Here is a 20,928-nt window from a genome sequence, read left to right on the forward strand (position 1 = left end):
TAGCCAGGTGAGGTGGCGGGCGCCTGTAATCCCAGCTACTCGGGAGGCTGAGGCAGGAGAATGGTGTAAACCCGGGAGGCGGAGCTTGCAGTGAGCTGAGATCCGGCCACTGCACTCTAGCCTTGGCGACAGAGCGAGACTCCGTCTCAAAAAAAAAAACAAAAAAAAAACTGAATGCTTTTAACAGCACCCAAGTCACCTTTTGAAAGCTTTGCTGCTTAGAGATTTATTCTACCAGAAACCCTAAATCAGTTCCCTCAAGTTCAAAGTTCTACAAATCTCTAGGGCAGGGGCAAAATGCTGCCAGTCTCTTTGCTAAAACATAGCAAGAGTCACATTTACTCCACTTCCCAGTAAGTTCCTCATCTCCATCTGAGACTACTTCAGCCTGGATTTCATTGTTCATATCAATATCAGCATTTTGGTCAAAGCCATTCAAGTCTCTAGGAGGTTCCAAACTTTCCCACATTTTCCTGTCTTTTTCTGACCCCTCCAAACTGTTCCAACCTCAGTGCCTGTTACCCAGTTCCAAAGTTGATTCCACATTTTCGGGTATCTCACAGCATCACCCCACTCTACCGGTAAGAATTTACTGTATTTGTCCATTTTCATGCTGCTGATAAAGACATACCTGAGGCTGGGTAATTTATAAAGAAAAAGAGGTTTAGTGAACTCACAGTTCCATGTGACTAGGGAGGCCTCACAATCATGGCAGAAGGTGAACGATTAATCTTACATGGGGGCATGGAAGAGAGAATGAGAGCCAAGTGAAAGGTGTTTCCTCTTATAAAACCATCAGACTTCATGAGGTTTATTCACTAACACAACAACAGTATCAAGGAAACTGCCCCCATGATTCAATTATCTTCCAGTGGATCCCTGCCACAATATGGGGGAGTTATGAAAGCTCTAATTCAAGCTGAGGCTTGGGTGGGGGCACAGCCAAACCTCATCATAGATAAAGGTCAGAGATACTGCTAAACATCTTAAAATGAACAGAATAGCCTCACTTCCTCCTTTCCCAAACACAACCTAAAATTATGAGGTTTAAAGTGTCTATCTTGCCAAATCCTGAATTAAATCACACAAGTAAGAAAAATTGATGTTCTGTTGAGATATTATTAATCTTTACCTTAATATTTTATTTTTAGTATAACATAATAGTGAAGTCTAATTTGAAAAAATATGAGACAGACATTCCCACAATTTCTTCATTTATTGTAGCACTTCTATTTACATTTGTATACATTATATATAAAAATATAGAAAAAATATGTTTTTCTAGTTTTAATTAAATTTTTGAGATACACTATATCCCTAAAAATATCAGTCAAGGCCGGGCGTGGTGGCTCAAGCCTGTAATCCCAGCACTTTGGGAGGCCGAGACGGGCGGATCACGAGGTCAGGAGATTGAGACCATCCTGGCTAACACAGTGAAACCCCGTCTCTACTAAAAAATACAAAAAACTGGCCGGGCGAGGTGGCGGGCGCCTGTAGTCCCAGCTACTCTGGAGGCTGAGGCAGGAGAATGGTGTGAACCCGGGAGACGGAGCTTGCAGTGAGCTGAGATCCGGCCACTGCACTCCAGCCCGGGCGACAGAGCAAGACTCTGTCTCAAGAAAAAAAAAAAAAAAAAAAAAAAAAAAATCAGTCAATAGTGAATGCTTTTCTAGCAAATCTAAAAATGTTATTTTCTGTTTTAAAAATTATCTTTTCACTCATTTGAAGTGACTGATTCTTTGCTAGTGAAACGAGTTATAAATAGTAATTTTTCTATCTGTCAAAGTTATAGGTATTTATTATATTAATTTTCAGCTGAACTAGAACATGGGTTATCAAAAAATGTGAAAATATGTATATTAGATATTCCTAGTGGATTTTTTTTTTATTTTTAAGTCTCTAGGCAAGTACCATAATAATAATTTGATTAATATCCAAGTCGCCTAAAAAGTGATCTCCTATTGTAACAACAGTATAATATTCACTTATTCTTACAGCAGAAAATGAGCTATTAAGAAAGTAGATTTTTGGCCGGGTGCGGTGGCTCAAGCCTGTAATCCCAGCACTTTGGGAGGCTGAGACGGGTGGATCATGATGTCAGGAGATCGAGACCATCCTGGCTAACACGGTGAAACCCCGTCTTTACTAAAAAATGCAAAAAAAAAAAAAAAACTAGCCGGGCGAGGTGGCGGGCGCCTGTAGTCCCAGCTACTCCGGAGGCTGAGGCAGGAGAATGGTGTGAACCTGGGAGGCGGAGCTTGCAGTGAGCTGAGATCCAGCCACTGCACTCCAGCCCGGGCGACAGAGCGAGAGACTGTCTCAAAAAAAAAAAAAAAAAAAAAGAAAGAAAGAAAGTAGATTTTTGTCTCTATGAACCATCAGTTTTTATTAAGAAAAGTAAATGTCTTAAAAATCCAATAGGTTTTCAGATATTAAAAGAAAAAAATAATATTTTTTCCCTAATTATAAGTATCAGAATAAATATATTCTCCCTGTTATAAAAATACCATTTACTAGCACAGGGAGTGTGGAATCTTTTAAAATCTTAAAAGAGTTACAAAGTAATTTGTAAAAATATTCAATGCATTTGAAAGACATACCCAAAAGATATTTTACTCATACCTTCTCTTATAATTTTTTAAAGAGACTCTGTTGCCCAGGCTGCAGTGCAAGTGACAGGACATGACTTATTGTTACCTTGAACCCCTGGGCTCCTGTGATCCTCCTGCCTCAGCCTCTGGAGTAGCAGGCACTACACATAGGGGCAGCCATGCTTGGCTAACTTATTAATTTTTTTGTGTGGGAACAGGGTTGTCACTATGTTGCCCAGGCTGGTCTTGAAGCTTCGGCCTCAAGCAATCCTCCCATCTTGGCCTCCCAAAGTGCTGGGATTACACAGATGAGCCAGCGCACTTGGCCCTACTTCTTTAATTTTCTCATAATTCTTTTTCCAAACTGCTTATCAGGCATTGTAGATCTCTGTTTTCTTGTGAATATGCCGTTAAATTTTAGATGTATCTTTTCTTTTCTTTTTTGTAAATGGTACTGCCAGATTGTATTTTATTATTCAATGTATCTTTTCCTTTCAACAGTTGAATTTAGTTCATTTACTTTTTTAAATAAATAGTATGTTATTATTTGCATTTATTTTTACCACTTCACTGTGTACTTTTTCTGTTTTTCTTTGGTGTTTCCTCCTCATTTTCTTTTTGCATTTTTTTCAATTTATGTTTTAGGTATAAATTTTCTTTTTCCCCTCAATTGATTTAAAAGTACACTCCTTATTCTCATCATTCTTTGGTCAGAATTGTTACATGCCTGCTTACGTTAAAATACTATATTAATCAATTTATGTATTCTGGAACAACAAAAGGACCTTAGAAAATTTTATAACCTCCCAGTCCTACGTGTCATTAATTTCAAAATTGTCATTCTAATGGTTTTTTTTTTTTTTTTCAACCCCATCTAGGTGGCTTAAATAACAGAAATGTATTGTCTTTTTAGAGTTTTGGAGTCCAGAATCAAGGTATCAGCAGAATTGGTTTCTTCCAAGGAGACCCTCTGTTCCAGTCCTCTCTCCTTGGCTTGTAGATGACTCTTTCTTTGCATCCTCTTCCCTTTGTGTGTATCTCTAGGTCTAAATTTCCCTTTTTTATAAAGATTCCAGTCATATTGGATCGGGGCCCACCCTGCTGACCTCATTTTAACTTGATTATTTCTGTAATGATCCTACCTCCAAATAAGGTGCACAGAAGGATTGGGACTTCCACATACAAATCAGGGGAGACACAGTTCAACTAATAATACTCCCAAAGTTAGACATTATTATTGTAACAGTTACATGTTTTTATTCTCGATGTTTTACTTTACCCATATTTATCATAAAATAAAATGTTAGATTCTGAAATATTTCTTTTTGGATTTGATTACTTCTCAAAACAAGTTCTTTTAGTGAGGTTCTATTTGTGATAAACTATCCACCTTTATCTTAAAATGTCATTACTTTGCCCTAGTTCTTGAATGATAGTTTATCTATGTACCCAATTCTAGGTTGACAGTTACTTATTTTCAGAAGTTCGAAGATACTGTTCTACTGTCTTTTGGCTTCCTTTGTTGCTGTGGAAAGTCTCATCGGTCCCATCTTTATTTCTACGTGCATATTACAGTTTTTCCCATAATTGCTTTGAAAATCTTCCCCCACGTTCTTGTTTCTGAATTTTTATTGTTCAGAGTTTAGGTTGGGGTTAGTTTTTATTTATCCAGCTTTGGATTTGTTGAGCATCCCAGAACCTGAAGAATCAGATCTCTTATTAGTTCTAGAAGTTCTCAGATATTATTTCTTTAAAAATTTTGCTTCTCTCCTTTAAAATTCCCCTCTTTGTACTGGAAGACATATCTCATTGTATCCCTCATGACTCTTAATCTTTTTCATATTTTCCTTCTGTTTCTCTGTGACTTTGGAATTATTCTTTACCTTCTTGGGAAATCAGTTCTGTATTTGTATTTATTGAATTTCATCTAATATAAGAATTTTTGGTAAAGTTTTTCTTTTTATTATTATTATTAGTATACTTTAAGTTCTAGGGTACATGTGCACAACGTGCAGGTTTGTTACATATGTATACATGTGCCATGTTGGTGTGCTGCACCCATCAACTCGTCAGCACCCATCAACTCGTCATTTACATCAGGTATAACTCCCAATGCAATCCCTCCCCCCTCCCCCCTCCCCGCTCCCCTTAATAGGCCCCGGTGTGTGATATTCCCCTTCCCGAGTCCAAGTGATCTCATTGTTGAGTTCCCACCTATGAGTGAGAAGATGCGGTGTTTGGTTTTCTAAGTTTTTCAAGAAAATTATTCTCCATAAATTTTCATTAATCTTTTCAGGGCTTTGCAGGGCTCAGGACAAGTCTATAAATAAAGGCCTAAATATCTTATGTCTACATATTTAAACATCATAAATTGAGTCATTAAATATCTCCTCTATTCCAGTGTTGACTATTAAACCCTCATAATGACGTGGAAGGTAAGGTTTGAATTTAGAATTGTACTTTTCACATATTTGTGCTGGAATGTAGTAGCACAAAGAAAACCAGTCCTATCCCCAAAGCCCTTGGATTATAGCCTGCAATCCACTTCCCCTTCTCTACCACGATTGTGTCCATCCCATACTATAGGGGATTTCCCCATTTGCATATAGATACCACATTTATTTTCATTAATGTAGGCCCCATTCCTGCCCCGATAAACAGCTATTCCTTAGCTATCCTTCCAGCCAAGAGATATGAACAGCAGTGGCTCAGGCTGCCCTTAGGATGACCAGTGCAGGGAGGAGACCTAAGTATACTGTGGAACAGGCTGAGGTCATATGGGCAGGGAATTTTGGTTCCTGTGTCCCAGGAACTTGCTCTAGAAGAGAGACAGAGACTCTGACAATCAGGTCTCCATGAACATGTGTTTTTTACCTTGTGAAGATGAATGAGAGAAGGGAAGGACCATTTCAGGCCCTCCAGTATGCAGGGATCATGTATGGGGACCCTCATGCTTAGGCCTAGTGCCATTATTGCTGTTACATTACTGGAAATAGAAGGATCCTCATTCATTCCTCAAACAATCAAGGGTTTTTCCTGAGCCCACTACTTTATTCAGAGTAATCTGTTTGTACACAATGAATTAAACAACAAATATAGCCAAAACATATCTAGCAATTTCTATTTGCCAGACAGAGATAGAGCTTATATTTGTTTTCTCGTTAACATCTCTTGGTTTTACCATTTTCTATCCATTCTTACCATCCCTGATTCATTCAGGTCTTTATCTTTCTCCTAGTCTGCTGGATTAGCTCCCTGACTAGTCTACCTGTCTTATCTGTTAGCATTATATGTTTAGGTTGTTTCTACATTTCTCTATGTGTTGCATGTTATGGAGCCTTTACTGGTCAAATTGGTAGAATTTTGTGTCCTCCACTGTATGCCGAAATACTGCTATCTGAGTGCTTGAAAAACTGATTATATATGCAGTTGTCCCTCAATGTCCATGTAGGATTGGTCCCAGGACTTCTTTTGGATACCAAAATTCACAGATGCTCAAGCCTCTTATATAAAATGATGTAGCATTTGCATATAATCTATGCACATCCTCTTGTATACTTTAAATCACCTCTAGATTACTTACAATACTGAATATAATGTAAATGCTGTACAAATAGTGGTTATATTATTTAGGAAATAACTACCAATAAAGAGTCTTTACATGTTTGGCACACACACAACCATCTTTTTTTTTCCCGAATGTTTCTGATCTGCCATTGGTTGAATTCGCAAATGAAGAACTCATGGATACAGAGGGCCAATTGTACTGTATTACTTTACATGTTTATCTCCTGTTACTGAATGTACTGAATGATGAGCAACTTGTCTTAACTGACTGTAGCCTCGGGGGCCCTTGTATATGAGCTATATACCAAGCACTCAGTGAGTTCAGTTTCTAAACAAGTGAATAAGCAATCATTCTATTTTCGTTTTGTTGCCTGTGGTTTTGAGGTTATATCCAAAAAACCATTGTGTGGACTAATGTCATGGAGTTTTTCCCTAATATTTTCTTCTAGCACTTTCATAGTTTCAGATCTTACGTTTAAGTCTAAAACATTTTGAGTTTATTTTTCCATATGGTGAGAGAGGAAGGTCTAATTTTATTCTTCTGCATTTGGATATCTAGTTTTCCCAAAGCCATTTATTCAAGTGATTGTCCTTTCCCCATTGTGTGTTCTTAGCACTTTTGTCAACAATGAGTTGGCTGTACACATGGATTTATTTCTGGGCTCTCTATTTTCTTCCGTTGGTCTGTGTGTCTGTTTTTATGCCAGGACCAAGCTGTTTTGGTTACTATGGCTTTGTAGTAAGATAGAACTAATACATAACCCAGCAATTCCACTACTGGTATATATTCAAAGGAAATGAAATAAACATGTCAAAGAGATATCTGCACTTCTATGTTTATTGCAACACTTGTCATAATAGTCTGTGAAATCAACCTAAGCGTCCATCAACGATAAATGAATAAAGAAAATGTATGTGTATACTCTATTTTAGTACACTTTTTAGGATGGTGCAGGTGTCCTGCAAGGTGTAAGACAAAGCAATGAGTTAGGAGGAGGGTTGAATTCCTTAGGAATTTTCATGCCATACAGAATTGGTAGTGGGTGTAGCGGGGCCGGTTTCTGCAGGCACCCTTTGTGATGTTCAAGATCCATGTTCTTTATCTAGTAATTTTTTGTTTGCTGTTTTTTTCCCCCAAATAATCACTCTCTGATATTAAGGGAAAGAAAAAAAAAAAAAAAAAAAAAACTCCAGCATTTTAGAAAGAGCATAAAAGAGGAATGACACTTCTTAGCAGTCTGACTCAGAGAATGCCTCAGGCAGACCTTCCCAAGAAGAAAACAGATTCTCTTGCCTTCATATCTTCTCCAGAGAAAGTGAGACCAAAGTGTAGCCTTTCCATTATAGTTCCTTTTCACTTTTTTTTTTTTTTTTTTTGCAAATAATATAAGGCCATGTAAGTGAATGCCTTTTAAGGTAGCCCATATTATTTCAATTCATGTCTTGGTTCTTGTGAATTAAAGTCTGCCTAAGAGAAAACTGTATAAATGGTAGGTGTAACTTAAGATGCTACAGAAAGATATTAAAACAAAAACACACATGAAAGAGGTTTGGTTGCAAAAATTCATTTATCTATTGCTTTTCTTCATTATTATTTATTCTTAGTAAATTCAATATTCAGCCAAATATTCTATCGTTACATTTTTATCAGAATGCAAAGTCCATTCTACTAACTTCTCCACAGTGCTTAGACCAATTCTAGGCTCTTCTGAAGGTTCTTTGATGGCTTGAGAGATAAATACCAGTCACCAGAAAGTCTCCAGTGTGAGCTGTTTCAGGTGCTCTAGCTGCCAGATCATAAAAGTCAGATTATAAAACTTGGTTTAGTATCAGAATCTCATACTTAAGATGCCTATTACTTGGCTTGGACAAAATCTCAGTTTGCTAATTGAGAGAATAAATATGTTTACCCAATCCAGTACTTCTATATTGTATAAATATAGTTGTAATTGCATCCAAATAAACTTAAAGTTTGGAAAATATCCATGAGTCAGAATACAAGATGTGAATGTTTAATCGAGACTTTCCTGTAATACAGTTGGTGAAGCATTCTCCCTCTGTAAAACCCTAGACTCTAACCATCCCTTCCACTCCCACTCAGGGCACTGTACGTTCTAGCTATCATGAGTGCTTTCATATTCTTGCCCTTATGACTTCATTTAAGAAGGCTTCATTAAGGTGCTATTATGTATGGCACTGTTCTAGATGCTGGGATAAACAAGATTAAGTAGGTATAAACAGATTCTTAATGTGTTCGTGATCTAAAGAAAAGGATGGTTACAAAACCCAGCAATTACAGTGCATGTGTTAAATATAAATTCCAGGTTAACATGACATTGTAAGGGAGGACACAGGAAAAAAGTGGATGCGATTACCGAAAGAAAACTAATTCCAGATAAAGCAAGTGCCATACACATAAGTTTGAGCCATAGCCACATAATATTTAGGTTGATTGAGCATTGCTCAGGCTTCTAGTACACAATAAAGAGGGATGAGATTTGAAGCTAATATTCACATGTATTAATTGAACTAATGTAGGTCACTGTGCAGATTGTGTGAGCCAAACAACACAGCTTGGTCAGCTTGACATCACTCTATGGTGGCGAAAGGAAGGCATGGTAGGGATAAAGGAGGGGGTGAACATAAAAGAGAAACATGACTCTACAATATAATTAGCTAAATGCCATCTGTTAGGAATTGCCCTTTGTCTTTAGTATGTGCTAATAGAAAATCTGTACTTTATGAAACAGCATCTTCTAATTGTCAATGGCAAATTTGTTTCTGGATATTATACTATTTTATGTGAAAATACTGGAGATATTAGACTGGTAGTCATCAATTACCAAGTTCAGTTGAACTAAAGAAGAATGAAAAGTGATAAATGTGAGATAGCTTCCTCATTGCAGAAGAGGCTGCTGGGGAAGGAGCAGAGATTCTTTGTTAGCTTGTCACAACAGACAACACATTATTCTGAAATGGAGTCGCCGTTTTATATTTGCTTTGGAAATACTTATGATATGCTTCATTTGTTCTCCTTTTTCTACAACCCAAAATCTTAGTGGCATATGCCATTTTACAAGCAATTTTATTTAAACAATTATTTTCTTTAAAACCCAGAAGCATCACAGTTCAGCACCAACACCTCCCCTGAAAATTCAATATATTGCCTTAAGCTAGATTTTTTTAAATTAAATGTTGTCTAAGATTCATTTTTGTTTGGACAATTACAAAACCATATTCACTCTTGAAATTTTTATCTACTGAGAATTGGTGTTTATTTTCCTCAAGATTTCATACAATTCCAAATCTTAAATTTGAAAAAAATCAAAAAAGGCAAAATAATTAGTTCTTCAAAGATGGAAATTTGTGTTTTTTCTCTTGTGAAACCATATGGAGTACACCCTCAGACCTGTGCTAAGAAAAGACAGCCAATTTTCTAGGTCCTATTCATATGCTGGCAATAAATTCAGTCTGAAAAGGATGTGACTGTGAGCTCAGAGGGATGCTAAGAATTTGAGGTGTGATAATAGGTGCATTATTTATTTTGAATAGCAAAATTGGTAAATTATTGTTACCCTGTAGGATATAAAACCTAGTGAAACTAATTTGGAGTCATGGTTAACACCTTCAGGTCCTTGTATCTTCTTTAAGCTTTTTATCTCTAATTGTGAAGGACTTAGTCTTTAGTTAAAGGCTGATAAGAGAGATTTATTTTTCCATTCTTCTCTTTTTGTTTTAGTTATTTTGCCTTGTATCTGGGAGAATTTTTTTTTTTTTTTTTTTTTTTTTTTTTTTTTTTTTTGTCCCTGAAGGCTTCTACAAACTGAGATTATCCCTAAGTGTTAATAAGAGTCCTTTTAATAATCAAAGATGCAGAATTAGAATGAAGGGTATGGTGCTTAAGCTTGCTGTCTAGACCCACATATTGATGGTGTTATGCATTAATAAGTAGAGAAATTATTTTTGTGGGTTTGATCAGCATTTTTACTAGTAGATAGACTTGAGTAGAAATATCAGGTATTGTAAGTAGTTAGGGCAGATTTTGTGTTAAATTTTTGTTTCAGTGACATACACAAATAAAAAACACTGCTGGATTTTCCTCAAATACCTGTTCTTTTCTTCTTAAATGATAGACAGGTACATTTTGACTGCATTTCCCAGCCTCCCTGTAGTTAGGAAAGACCATATGACTTCCGGCTGAAAGAATATAAATAGAAGTGAAGTAAGCTGCTTTGGGGTTGTGCCTTTCAGAGAAGGAAATTTGGACTCTTTCTTCTCCTGACTTCTATTTAAGCTGAAATGCAGACATAGTGGTGACAGTTGAAGTAGCAACTTGTATCACTAACTAGAAATCATGTGTTGAAAATGGCAAGACAAGAAGATTGAATGACCCTGAAACCCTGGTGATTTATGGTGCCTCCATATCACCTTTGGTCCACCTAGCTGACTTCTAATTAAGACATAAACAAGCATCTGTCTTGTTTAAGCTTTATTTCGGATTGTCTCTGACCATGGTTAAATTGAGTGGGCCATAGGAACAACACTTAAAAATATGATATTGACTTACTGACTAGGTGGCAGGAAGTAAGGACACAGATATTGGACTGTATAGCTGTTGACAATAAGTCTATTATGGCAAAACATTTTAGAAAGTTGACTTGGAGAGATCTTGGACATAAGATCATTTGCCAACCAAGCTTTTAACTCTTATATTCTTGCTGCCTGCATTGGCTGTTTGTTTTTAATTTTTAAATTTTTTCCACATAGCAAAGTCTTACTAGAGAGACAACTCAAGTTAGAACTAGTCACTTGCAAGGCGCAAAGGAAAAAAATGTAGCTGTGGTAAGCTAGGCATTCAGGGTTTTTTTTTAATTTTTCTTTGTTTTTGGCCTGTGATGTAAATTGACTGAGAGTCTTATAATTCAGGGCTTTAAAAATCAGTTCTGACAGAAAAACAAAGGCTTCTGTGCCCAAACTGAGGCAGTGATAAAACGAGTCTCTAAATCAAGAAACAGTCTTAGCAGAAGATAAGTAAGGCTGGACAAAACCATTAAGACTACCAGACAATAGGAGCCAGCCCAGTGGAAAACATTAGATTAAGAATGTTGCCTTCCTACTAAACCCAATTGTTTATTTCTCCTTAAGTTGGTCACTATTAAATTGAGCAAGAAGGAAATTGACAGGACATGGAAGCAAGTAACTAAAGGCCAAAGTTTTCAGGCTGAAAAACAACATACAGATGAGAACTTTGGCTTTATTTACTTGCACCCAGAACTGGTGGAAATAGAGTCTGTGGACCTACCAAAGGTTTTTGCAGTATTGCATTTTCCAAGAAACCTCGGGCCAGGCTTACGAAAGTCTGCCCTAGCCTACCTGTTTAGGCAAACTGTATCTCCCTAAACCTGTACCAACTATCAGGAAGAAGCCTGCCGGCATTCTGAATCTTACCAAGTTGGTACGACTCTCCATTGTCTACTTCATATGTGGCCTTGGAGATAATGGACATGCAAGAACCTCCCTGAAGGCAAAGCCTAAATAAACTCATAGGATAATGACCAAGAAAGTTGAGCAGCAGAGAGTGGTTCAAAGTGCTGCCAGATAGCTTAACACAGGAAATTACTCCACTGCCATGATATCGAGTCCAGTTACTGCTGTATTGTTTCTATTCTTCCTATTCCTTTTTAAAAATTGAGCTTTTTAAAAATTATGTCTATCCTGTTCCTATTCACTATGATTTAGGTTGGGGAGTGGGGGACAGATAACTTGAGCAAGATGCAGGACCTGAATAGAATTTTTCAGTTGTCTCTCTTGCAGGGTGGGAGGGGAAAAGCATGTTTTAATTATGGTTGAAAAGCGTGACCTAAATGGGCAGTGATGGCAGAGACTGAAGTAGACTTTGATATTCGTTCTTCTTTACTGTTCCAGAGAAAACTACCTTTCCACCCAAATTCGTGCTCTCATTCATACTACAGAGTTGATATTGGGAAGTGGATGCTCATACAGGGACATTTTTTAGCCCCTTTTGCATCTAAATAGGATCACATAACTGCTTGCCAATGGATATATAAAAGCGACACAGTAAATCTGTCATTTCTTGGTGAAGATGTTTAATAAACACGAATACTTTCTCCATCCTCTTTTCTTACTTCCTCAACCATGTAAAGAGAACACCTCTCTGACCTCCCCAGCAATGGAACCCATGTATTAAAGATGGCGGAGCCAACGTAAGCCTATTCCTGTAAACAAATGCCAGACACAGATGAGAAATAAACTTCGATTGTGTTTGACCTATTTTTCATTTGAGGATATCTCTCTTTTTTGTTTTTAGATAGAAGCTAGCATTACCCTAGCTTACACATCTTTTTCCATGTAATAGAATATTAACTCAATACATGGCCACCCAGCTAAAACTGGTATTTTCTAGTCCCTTGTACCTCTAGATGTGACTGCTTAATAAAGCCCTGCCAGTAGGATATGAACTGAATTTAAATGTATAACTTCTATTGCATGAACTTTAAGGCAAGAGTATGACCTTGCTATGGTTTGAATGCCCCATCCAAAACTCATGTTGAAATTTAATTGCTATTACAACAGTATTAAAGGGTGGGACATTTAAGAGGTAGTTAGGGCTTGAGGGCTCTGGCCTCATGAATAGATTAGTGCTGTTATTGCAGGAGTGGGTTAGTTATTGTGGAAGTTTGGGCCCTTTTTTCTCTGACTCACTCTCACTTGCCCTTCTACCGTTTTGCCACCTCAGGCCTTTGCCAGGTTGGTACAATGCTCTTGGACCTCTCAGTCTCCGGAATCATAAGCTAAATAAACTTCTTTTCTTTATAAATTACCCAGTCTGTGGTATTAATGTGCCACATTAAAATGTATCACACAAAAATATTAAATGGCCCCTCCTTTTTTTTTTCCTTTTTGTCATTGAGTGTGGCGTGAGTGATGGGCAGTGAAGCACCTAGCTTCACTGCTAAGTGAGGACAAAAATGTGCTGTAATGAAGGCCAGACACCAAAAGAGAAGAAACCTAGCTCAACATCCCAGGCCTGATCCTTCTGTCTGGAACTTAACATGAGATAAATGAACTTCTTTACTTTATATCTCTCCGTTATAGCATAGGAATACCCATTCATATGCTTAACTTATGCATATATGTGTGTGTAGTTGCAGTAAAATGACTTTTGCTCTGGGTTACAATTTTTAAAAGTATATATTAACTGTTCTATATTATCTTAATATTATTTTAATCTGATGTTCATTCATTTATCCTAAGTGTTTTCTTCTTCATGCTATCTCAGTGGATGAAGAGCTCACAAACTCAATGTCTCTCCATGGTAATTATGCTGTCATTCTCCCCTAAAAATAAGATCTGTATTTAATCACTTCAAGTTTAAAGCACTTTGAACCCTCTGGTTTGCAGCCTACTAAAGGCATGACTAGAGACTAAGGTATTTTACCTATTATTCTTAAGGGTTGGACAGATGCTAGGAAGCCATGGAGGGAATCCCAGGAAGCTGCAGCTATTCCCTTATTCTTATTCCAAGAATAAGACCCTTGGAAATCCCATTTATTAGAAAGTATGATTTAGGAATTTTGAATTTTAGTGCAGGTAAAGATGACTTAATTTTAGTTATATCAATGGATTGCCCAATACTTTAAAAATAGGAATAATACAACATTAATAAATAAATTAGTAGAGCAATGATGTTATTACATATAACAAATATGCTAAAAATTAATGAAAAAATACTAAAACTACTTGACCACGTGAAGCTACCTTTTTTAGTTACTTATGGTTTATTTTTTACTTTCCATATAACCCAATGATTAGTTATCTTATTGAGCAAAAAACAAATTAATGTATTTTAGATTTTATTTATTATAATGGTAATTATGTACTAAAGTTTTTTATTTCCTTTTTAAAATCAGTGACATCTCTGGACTCTGGGAGATAAATATCAAAAGATTAATAATGAACAAACACATTAGTCTCTAAAATAAGCACAGAAATCAATCATTGCCACTTCTTACTCTTCCACCTTAATATCTTTATTTGCCTTCCACTAGAGGAATGTATGTAATAGAATCTGAAAATCAACACAGTTGTTGACTTACTTGTACACGTGTTTTACTCTTGGGAGGCTGGGTAAGTGGCTGTTTACCAGGTGGGAAAGCATCTAAGTTCTGATATTGTTGGGAACAGGATCTTGCAGAAGAGAGGACATTCAATTGGGAAATCGGAGACGTTAGTTCTCTTGGATCATACTACCAAGTTATGTGACAAGGCAAAGTGTAGAAATACTTGCATCTCCATTTCATCATCTCTGCAATAAGGGAAATATGCTAAATAATTTCTAAAACTCCTTAGGTTCAAATTATGATTTAAAGAAAATAAATGTAATCAATAAAAGTAAGTAATACATCATCATGACAGAACACTACTTTAAAGGATAGGGATGGATTTAGATACATATTTTTTGCTTTGGGGAAATAACCGAAAATTTAATAGTGGACTTCACACTGTATTTTAGAAAAATTCTCATTGCTCCCGATTTCTTGTGATTGTTGTGGAATCTCGCCCCTCCATCTCAGCTCAACAGTAAATGTACTATGAAGATTTTTATCCCCCAGATGGCAGTGCAGCATTCCAAGTTTAGAATGTTCTAGTCTGGTGCTCTGGAAAAAGGCAATATGAACTTTTCTTATATTGTCTCCATCGCGATTTTCTGTGCCATGTTTCTTCCTTTTGGAGGAAATATGCTACGAATCTAATGTAACAAGACTTGAATAATCAGAGACAGATAGCTCATTCTGAAGTGAACATAGCAGAGATCCACTTCTGCCTGCTTGTGCAGCACTATATCCAGTAAATAGTAAGTAAAACCATCACACAAAGTAATCTAATGAAATAATGAAAGTTTAAAAAACTATCAGGTAAAAAAAATCGTCTATACTTTTTATTAGTATTTTACATGTTATTTTATCAGAATTTGAAAACATTTACTAAATGTAATAGGATTAAGAAACTTCTCAGCAATTATTTTTTAAAGATACAAATGAAATGGACAGCATCCACCATAACCGTCTTTGAAAGAACTATAAGCTGCTTATGCTGTTCTGAGTGCTGAGACTTGCTTATGAGGCATATAAAAATCAACAGACAAATACAAATAGCTTCAGATGGTGAGCATGAAAAGAAGCCAGGAAAAGGGTCATTCCAGTTTTATGATAAAAATTCAGTGGAACTATTTAGATCAAAACAATATCTGGTCATCTGCATGGTCAAAGGAACTAGGGTGAATTATTTACATTTCCACCATATTTTAGATGAATGATGTTTTGTAGATTAATTATATTAAAAGAATATTTATTGCTAATGACAAAGTAGAAGAAGTAAGGACAGGAACACAAAATTTTGGAATGCAGTCACAGTTTTATGTTCTGAAGATTCCTTCACATTTAGGTCTAATGAAGTCTTTCCTGTTTTACATTTTCTAGTAAGAAAAAGTATTCAGGACACAAAGATTTTGAATAACAAAAATGAAAAGTCCCCCTTTTAAACCACAGAATGTAGATTATTTTACTTTATGTGTTGCTTATGAGTTATCTACCTTTACTAGAGGCACCTCAGATGAATACTTCACTGCAGTGTAAAATTCTATAGCTGTCTATAACAAATATAGACTTCCAAACATAATGCCATCCTTCTCTATCCATTCAATTAAGGAAAAATCTATATATGCATATATGCACTGTAATCTATAATCACTGCTTGGAAAACAAAGAAAAACAAGATATATCTGCCTTCAATGAGCTTATATTCTAGTGGGAGAGATAAATTGCAAATAACCGTGGACAGAGCACGAACTGTGAAAGAGGCAGCATGGTAAGGATAGTGGGCTGTGGAGCCAGCACACTAGGATTCAAATCTTGGTTCTGACTACTAACATTCCTGTGTCTTTGGATAGATTATATTCTGGTTTCTTTATAAAGCAAATGATAATGAGAATACCCATCTCATAGAGTTGTTTTGAAGAAAATGAGTTAATATAGTAAACTGCTTGTCATATAGCAATGTCAGTAACACATGACAAAGGAGAAAAAAGTCACGGGGTTAAGAGGAAGCAAAGACCAATGAAGGAACTAATAGTTGCTATTCAAGGATACCCTTTAAAGACCGTCAATGATTTATTAAGAGAGGAGGATAGAAAGGGCAGCTTCAGGCTAAGGTAGCAACTTGTTAAATGTTAGGGAAGGAGGTAGTAGCTCAGTTTGATTGCAAATGGGATAAAAAGAAAAATGTAGGTCCAAACATATGCTAAGGACAACTTGTATTGGGCTAATAAGGAGATTTTGCTTTCTCAAAATATATAGAAAGTCACTGAAGATTTTTATGCCAGGGATGAATAGTCAAATTGTTGCTGTCAACATATCATTCTGGTTGCTTTATGAAAGAAAAATTGAGCATAGAAGAAACTAGAGACAAGGAGCTTACAGAGGGCTGCAAAATCCAGAACAAAATGGGAGTAACTGTGATCATCACTTAAAAATCATTTATTGGCTTGCCAACTAGTTCAAAAATTGTCTTATCTAACTAAAGGTCCTATTTAGTAGTGTGCAAAATTTTACTTGCCCTTTCTATATGTATACTTCCACTCTATCCTATATATACACACATATATATGTATGTATATGTATATATGTGTATATATCTATATATAGCATTTCAGACACAGTTTTAAAATTATACACAAAATAGTTATATTAACAGACTGTCTTTCCTATTTCTCGAACATCCCAAACAGAGAAGGAACCTCTTATTTTTCTCATAACTGTTTTGTTTTGAAGATAAGTCTTGCAGAGGCTTACAGATGCAACTTCTTTTTTCATTCAGTGTCTGTTGGCCTGTCCACCAGCAGTGATAAACCTGACCAACAATCCTTTCTTTCTCCTCGTTTTCCTCTTTTCTTCCTCATTTTTCTTTTTCCAGATGCCTCTGATCTATTTTTTATCTTCCACAGCTTACTTCTGTCTGTCTGTCTTTCCTTCCTTCTTCCTAAAGGAATCAGAATATCTTAACACTTTCCTTCTCTCTTCCCACCACTGAAGCCAGCAGGGTCTTTGTTTAGCTAATGGACGCTGTTGTTCTGAAAGCAACAGGCAGTCCAGATCGAATTGGGGTTCTTGGTTCCAGTCGCAGAAGGGAAGAATAGCTAGCATTACTTAACAGAAATAGTATGATTCAAGTTCCTGAATCTTGTTTAGAATAAGTTCAATTCTGAGTCTTTGGAAAGAAGAGCAGTAAGTGGCCTGGTTTTGAGAACTGTCCCAAAACCCAGCTTTGATCATCAGTCACATGAATTTAGATAAGTAAAAGATGTCTTGTTGACCAGTTCATAAAAGCTAGATGGAGCATGCTAAAAATTAAAAATAAATAACCTGTTAATTTAAAAGAAGATTTATTTATAAGAAAATCAGGAAGAAGCAACCTTTCAGGAAACTAAGCTTTTTTGTTGCATTTCACAGCATGCCTCATGGTCTTTCTCATGGGTACTCTGGCTTGTTAACCACTTCAGCAGTCTGGTTTTATCTATTTCACCCTTATGACCAAATGTGGCTGCTGCAAGCTTCTAAATTGACATGTCCTTAGTTTCAGGGGCCAAGAGCACTGAACTCTTCTATCCAGGACATGAGAACCTAGTCCAATAAAAGTGAACTTGTTGTCCTCAGTGCAATTAACTTGGGTCCTGGAGTCACATGGCAAACATATGGCTATATGGACTTCATTAGTCAGCTGTACCTGATTGCTGTAACAACACCACCACAGTCAGTGGCTTTGATAGCTTTGGCTTCCTCTATGATGTCAGAATTCTCTATCGTTTCTTCAACTGGGCAGCCAATGGGTGAAGTGACAGAACAGGTGGAGGAGTTCTTAGAAGGGTTCTTAGAAACCAGGACTAGAGGTGGCATTCATCATTTTCACTCACATTCTATTGCTAGAGTTTAATCACAGGGCGATCTGAACAGAAGGAAGGCTGAGAAATTCGGTCTCTTCATGAATCCAGGAAGAAAGAATCATCTTCTCCACAGGGACCCATCCTGTTAGTCAGCAGGGAAGTTGACAGAGAGCAGTGTTGGGTGGTGGGCAGGTATCATAATGACGTCTTCTGTGATAAGACAACTGTCTTTTCCTGGGACTTTGGCAATGCCTCTGTTGACTTTCTCAGTTCCTGTAGCCTAGTTTAAATTGCTTGTTTCAGTTGAGTGATGTTATTTTTTTGACAGCATTCAAGAGAATTAAAGAAATGACTTTTCTTCCTTTCATTGCTACTCATCTGTGTTCTCAGATTGTTTATTAGTAATCTCTATTTCTTTTTAATGTTATCTCCATGGGAGAAAATCCTATTTCAGCCTAGAGATTTTATTCTGTAATTACATCACAAAGGATCACTTTATAAGGAAGGCATTGACTTTGAATTTCTGTCAGCTTCAATTTAAGCAGATGGAAAACTATGGATTATATACCACAAGCAACCATCTTTTTAAAGCTTAGCAACCAAGAATATTTTAACTCTCCAAGTCAGCTTACAAGTCTAGGACCTGCTCATCATCTCTGTGCCTGAATAGCTCAACAAATAAACATTTTGTTCATAAAACAAAATGGTATTATATTTCAGACAGGAGAGAGAACAGATGTGTCTCTCACAATGAGATTTTGTTGTTTCAATGCATCAGACTTTTCTTTACCTCTCTCTTCTCTCAACTATTCTAGAGAGGCTGGGTGCAATTGTTACGTGGGCTAAACTTTAAGAAATCTATAATAATCAAACCTTTAAATTGCCTCTTCTCTTTAACAGAAATCTGCCAGAGAAGTGCTGTGGGAGTGGAGAAAGAATGCTAGTTGTTAAAAAACCATGTCGGCTCATCACAGAAATGTGATTTCCATTCTTCCTGCCACACCAGTACTAAAAACTTAGGAAATGAGCCTTTCATCTCTAGTTACCCGCTTCTGCTACTAAAGCCAAAAGAGACCCCATTGGTATGCCAGCCATTGAAGTCCACAGTGCACTGTAGAAGTATAGATCTGCACTCCTGCAAGGATATAGCTACTGAATGTGCAAGTCGCTATGTATACAGAAAGCTAATCCCCAGATTGTTTGTCTTTAAAAAAAAAAAACACAAATCCCATATCAAGGCAGTACATTTATACTTATGCATTTTCCAAGCCACTTAACACAACTTAGAATAAATACATGAGAGTTCATGGACCAACACAGCTGACTGGAGGAAACTTGTTATATTTATGAAAGGCTGAAAATAATTGAGATTTTGCCATGTTTTCAATCATAAAATGGTCAAAGACATTATGACCCTAACTCCCCATTTGCTAAGCCAGAAACCTGGGGAGCATCCTTTCCCTCTTATCCCACATCAAATCATATGTGAAGACCTACTGAATCTGTTTTCTAAAACTCACCTGAATCCATCCACTTCTCTTCATCTATACTGCCATCACTTTATCTAGTTTTCATCATCTCTCAGCTCACAATCTTCTTCATGTACTTGGGAGTTTGTTAGAAATGTGAATCTCAGGGCTCACCCAACCCTACTTATCTACATTTTGACAAGATCCTCATGTGATTTATATGCATGCCACATTTTAAGAATCACTGGCATATCTCCCTGTCTCTACTTATTCACTTCCATTCCATTCTGAACACTGAAGCCAGGGCAATCTTTATAGAATTCAAATTTGATTGTGTCTATCCTTACCTTCATGTCTTTTGGCTCAAGTAAGTAAAAAGCCTTCAAATTAAGTTACAAAGCCCTTCAAGACCTGGTTCCTCCAGCTTTATTTCATAACACTTTTCCTTCCTACCCTATGCTATAGCCATCTTTGTTCCAAATATAACGTTCTGTTTCTCAAATGGGGTCTTTGCTCTCTCTGTTCCCTGGTTTAGGATATTCTTTCTCCCACTCTATTCAACCTCACTCTATTAGGCTTCAATGTAAAGGTTGCGTTGTTAGAGATCCTACTCTCTTACTATCTAGATCTCACGGCATCGTTTCTTGCCTTATAAAAATATTCAATATTGTATTAACTTGTTCAATGCATGCACTATTCAATAAACTATAACTTCTATGAGGAGAGATGCCATGTTTGTCGTGTGCAGAGCAATATCCCAAGCACTTGAGACAGCAACTGGCATGTGGCACTTATGACAGAGTGACCAAATGAAATAACTTCTCATAAAGATAAATGGACAGTTTCCCACATCTTTAAGAATAAGAGTCTTCTAAAACTGTGAAGCACTGTCACAGGGAAGATGAATCAGATTTATTCTGATCAGTTCCAGAGGACAGGAAAATATACGGAAGGCCCATGAATGTGACTGCACTTATCTCAACATGATGTTGACACTAAAATATCGGTTGAATAAATGAATCAGAACAAGTAAATAAAAGATTTAGGAGTAGATAAATTATTAATGATACAACTTAATACCGTTTACCAGGTACTAACAATGGAATGAATTGTTTCGTGAGCTCAGATTGCATAACCACTTAAAGGTTGAATAGGAAATAAAAAATACCTTAAGAAAGTGATTGAAATAGATGATCCTTCAGGTTCTTTACATCTCTAGGAGTCCATAATTCTATCAGTTCCTCTGTGAGGGAAAATAGTGCTAGTCATAACTTCCAGCTTCAGTTTACAGAAAAAAAAAATATTGCTCATTCTTGTTAATGGTTGTATCACTACATTTGTG

Source organism: Macaca fascicularis, chromosome 11 (assembly GCF_037993035.2).
Source record: "Macaca fascicularis isolate 582-1 chromosome 11, T2T-MFA8v1.1".
NCBI lineage: Eukaryota > Metazoa > Chordata > Mammalia > Primates > Cercopithecidae > Macaca > Macaca fascicularis.